General features: G+C 29.3%; 1 non-coding gene across 1 annotated transcript; it reads left to right on the forward strand.

The window, feature by feature from the left end:
* Positions 1-2765: 2765 nt before the first annotated feature.
* On the forward strand, positions 2766-2872 carry LOC113740481 (U6 spliceosomal RNA). The gene has a single exon (XR_003460478.1). It is a non-coding gene; the product is annotated as a U6 spliceosomal RNA (small nuclear RNA).
* The last annotated feature ends 2249 nt before the right edge of the window (positions 2873-5121 follow it).

Below are 5121 nucleotides of genomic sequence, written 5' to 3' on the forward strand. Positions count from 1 at the left end.
CTTTGTATTACATGTCCAATGAATGACAAAATATTACAAATCAATTAACAATTAATAAACTTTAAAGAGTATAGTTTATAAGCAAATATGCATTACCTATTTAAAGTACCGGCTCTTTATGAGTATTTTACTTTCAAACATTTAATTTAATACAAATATTTACGCTCAAATACATATTTGTATTTACTTTCAAATATTTAATTTTTTTTAAATACAAAAACTACCAATCTCTCTTCCGTAAAAATATTAATATAACATTTTTTCAATTTTAGTTACAAACATTTATGTATTTAACATAAATTAAATGATTCAGAATAAAATACCCATAAAGAGTCAATACTTTACTCATGTAATGGATGAAAGGCATAAAGAATTAATACTTTATGGGTCATTTTTTAAAAAAATATTTAATTTATATTAAATAAATAACCTACCGATTTCCTTTTTACAAGAATATTACTGTAACACTTTTTGAATTTTACTAACAAACATTAATATATTTATCATAAATTAAATGTTTGAAAGTAAAATATTCATAAAAAGCTGGTACTTTAAATGAGTAATGTGTGTTTGCCTATAAAGAGCGGGTAACTATTTAAAGTACTGGTTCTTTAAGGGTATTTTATTTTCAAACATTTAATTTAATACAAATATTTACGCTCAAATACAGATTTGTATTTACTTTCAAATATTTAATTTTTGTTAAATACAAAACCTACTAATCTCTCTTCCGTAAAAATATTAATATAACACTTTTTCAATTTTAGTTACAAACATTTATGTATTTAACATAAATTAAATGATTTAGAATAAAATGCACATAAAGAGTGAATACTTTACTCGTGTAATGGATGAAAGCCATAAAAAGTTAATACTTTATGGGCCATTCATTTTTTTTAAAAAAATATTTAATTTATATTAAATAAATAACCTATCGATATCTTTTTTGCAAGAATATTACTATAACAATTTTTGAATTTTACTTACAAATATTGATATATTTATCATAAATTAAATATTTGAAAGTAAAATGCTCGTAAAGAGCTGGTACTTTAAATGAGTAATGCGTGTTTGCCCATAATTTATACTCCTTAAAATTTATTAATTGTTAATTGATTTATAGTACTTTGTCATTCATTGGATATGTAGCACAAAGGGCAAATTTGGTATAAAATTCTAATTTCACTCCCTAAAATAATATTTTAATCGTTTGGACTAAATTTACAAAGGATTAGTAACCTCATGGGAGGTTTCTGCAGTTATCCCCCAGATTAAACCACCTGTCGCATCCTTGATGAATTCTTGTATTAACAAAATATAAGTGGTAATCTAAGAATAGCTAATATTTTACGTAATATATGAAAAAAAAAATACTGGCAATCTAAGCATAGATAATACTTTACGTAATATATGAAAAATACTTCTTTGTCAACAATAAGAATTCAGAGGAAACTTTCACGGTACTAAAGGAAAACTTATTCTTGAAAAATTAATCAAAATTCCCTCTAAAGCCTAAGTGATAGATTTATTTGGAAATTGGAAGTTGCCCGTAATTCAAGATTAACAAGGCTTTAAGCAAACGCACTTGCCAAGAAAATGAGTACATTTTCCATCAGGAATATTTTCTTCTGCACAGGCACGACGGCAGCTTGATCTACGGATGCAAGGGCCTATGAAGTGGGCTGCTGGTTTGGGGCAAACCTTGGCTTCAACTTCAACGATGGCATCATCTGTGATTGAAAAACGAACGAAACTGAATTAAACACTTTGCATATTAAACAAACAAACAAACAAAAAAATTGTGAATTTGCATACCAAAGTTTCATGCATGGGAGAAATGGACCAGGATGGTGTTAATTCAAAACATAGAAATGTCCTCTTCAAGATGCAATGCATTTTACATTTATATGGATGTTGTACAGATGCAGCTAAATTGATTGAATCTGCTATTTTCTTTGAAACAAAATAACTTTGTCGTGAATTGAACCCTATGCCCCATCCAAATATTGAGTACAAAACAAATACAAACTATTTAACCACTGAGGTTGGTCCAATGATCAAGGAAGAGCTCTTAGGGATCTATCCGTTGTTAGGTTTAGAGTGTAGTTGGGGATAGGAAGGGTATGGAACGGCGTGGAAGGGTAAAGAAGAAGAAGAAGAAGAATATAAACTATTCTGAAATTAGACTGAGTTTCATGCATATTCATCTGCATACAAAAAGATGGAACCGTTGGTCATTCAAATTAACTTTTGAACTTATAGACGTTCAAATAAAAATAAAGTGCCAGACAAATGGGGAAAAACTATTCGTGAATGATTAGTTGATGCAAAATGAACTTTAACTTGGTACGCCCATTATAAATCCAGAACACGGAAGAATTGCTGGAATCAGATACTTACTGGAGAAGAAAAGAAAGATCAAGAAAAAGACACCAATGAATTTCCTCATGTCCATCCTAAGCTTCAGTTGTTTTTCTTCTTATCTTCCTTTCTAGTTCAACCTTGTCAGAAAAATTTGTTTTGGTGCAGATGATCGAGCCCTTATATAACATATAGATTGGCAAAGATAATCATCATGGAAAGATTAGATATTGGTGGTAAAATTTGGTATGCGTATATATTTATACCAAAATATCTCATTTTCCTTTTATTTGTGGTAACTTGCTCAATTTATCCTTTGATGCCTCTAGATGCACGTATAAATTTATATCAAAATATCTCATTTTCCTTTTATTTGGGGTAACTTAATCGATTTATCCCTGAATTTCTCTAGATGCACGGACGTCCGATAAAATTGAAATGATACAGAGAAGATTAGCATGACCCTCGCACAAGAATAATACGTACAAATCGAGAAATGGATGATGTCTCCAGATGTGCACTCGTTTGTGGCAGATGAACACAAGTGTGGTTGTTCTCGAGCTAACTTTTCTAAATATTAAATAAATTTATTGTCCACACTTTTTTTTATGTTAATCAATAACATAGTATCCAAATATTAAAGGCACAAATCAGTTGAATATCATATGAAAGACTTTATGGATGGATAACTATTAGCGTGAAACTGTTGCTGAAGGATGTCAACTTATTCACTTTCTCTGTCTTGTATAAAAGGGTCCCTAATATTGGCAACTTGGCATAATTATTTTTCCACAAAAGAACGAAAGAATTGGCATGATTTTGGTAATTAAGCATATGATATGCGTAAAAGTTGCTTTTTCTTTTCAAATTTGTTGTCATTGTTAATTGCCTAATCCCTTGGCTAACGCTAGTTGCTCCTAATGACAAGATTTTATTTCATGAATATATTATTATTTTTTTCTTTTTTTGTTTTCCCTTTGTGTTATTTTGCCGTTTAATATGTGCTGTTTATTTTGGTATGCGGCTAAAATCCTTCCAAAATAAAGTAACCGGAAGTATTTCTCTCTTATATTTAGGGGTGTGAATCGAAATCGAAATCGGTAATTCGGAACTTTGAAATCGAAATTTTTCGGAATTTTGGTATCAGAATTTTCGACCGATTTCGATTTCGAATTCACCAATTCCAAATTTGAATTCGTTTTGAATTCAATTCGGAATTCGGTAAATTCCGATTTCACCGAATTCATGAATATAAAAATTATTATTATTATTATATAAATATTATATTACATATATATAAAATATTATATATATGTGTGTGTGAAAACGAAATTGAAATCAAAATAGGAATTCCGATTTCACCGAATTCATGAATATAAAAATTATTATTATAATATAAATGTTATATTATATTATATATATATATATATATATATATATATGAAAAACGTATTTGAAATCGAAATAGAAATTCCGAATTCCGATTTCGATTTCAATTTTGAATTGTGAATTCGAAATCGGAATTTTCGATTTAAAAAATCTCGTTATCGAATTCGACCAATTCGAACTCAAATCATTCCGAATTACCGAATTCGAATTTCTGAATTCAATTCGAATTCGGTCGGTAAATCGAAATTTTTCGATTTTGCACACCCCTACTTATATTTATACACTTTTCTTAAGTAAATTTACTTTTTAAAAAATTTAAAACTTGAACAACATCTTAACGAGTGCTCAGTGTTAGACAAACTTTTTGTCTCTAATGACATGCGATTATTTTTGCATAAACACTTTAACAAGTGGATATACTAAGTTGTCCATATTCAAATTTGAAATGCTAATGTTGGCATCCCAATTATTTTGCCTCCATTACCCTTTTTGTTAGTTTAATACGATGTCTTCTTTTTCCTTTTATGTTTTTGGAAAACAATAAAAAAAAATAACTCAAAAATGTTTCCCCGGGATCCGTTCTTCTGCGCGCCTTCTTCGACAAGAAAATGGTTTATATTTTTATGTTATGAAGACGTTGCCATTAGCTTGGAGCCTTAGTTACTCATCATTTGGTTTTGGAGGAGAACAAATGAAATGATTGGAACCTGAAAGCAATCGCACATTTTTGTAGCTGTTATATGGTGAATGACCTCGAATTCCAGTTTGGTTTTGGACTAATTACACCTTGTTTCATCAATTATGACTTTGTGCCTTCAACTTTTATTTAGATACTTTGCACCATAAATTTGTTCAATTGTCCTATATCAGCCCATCAGCTGATTTTCTCATTCATTAATTACAAGCACATAAGTGATCAATATTTGGGCACATTGCCTGTATACTTGTCATTAATGTTGTGCAAGATTGTGGTAATTTCGGATGATTTAGTAACTTTAGGGTATAAATTGTCTAAAGTAAAAATTTGATGTGCAATGAGTAATTATTAATAACTTTAGAGCATGAGAAGTTCAAAGCAAAATAACAAATGCAGCGAGCGAATCGTTGAAAACATTAAGGGTGCAAAGTGTAATTAGTTATTTTGTCTTTTGTTCTTTACCAGAAAAAAGAAGAAGAAGAAGAAGAAGAAGAAGAAAGCTATCCTTATGTTTGGATGTCTAAATATTTATTGCCACAAAAATTAATGGCATGGCATGATCAACTATATAAAAAGAATTGTTTCCGGAAATTGATCCACCAAATTTTGTAATGGTTGCATAAACAAAATTTTCTCTGTAACTTTAATTAAGTGTTGTACTTCAAATTAAATGA

The sequence above is a fragment of the Coffea arabica genome, chromosome 4c (assembly GCF_036785885.1).
Source record: "Coffea arabica cultivar ET-39 chromosome 4c, Coffea Arabica ET-39 HiFi, whole genome shotgun sequence".
In the NCBI taxonomy this organism is placed as follows: domain Eukaryota; kingdom Viridiplantae; phylum Streptophyta; class Magnoliopsida; order Gentianales; family Rubiaceae; genus Coffea; species Coffea arabica.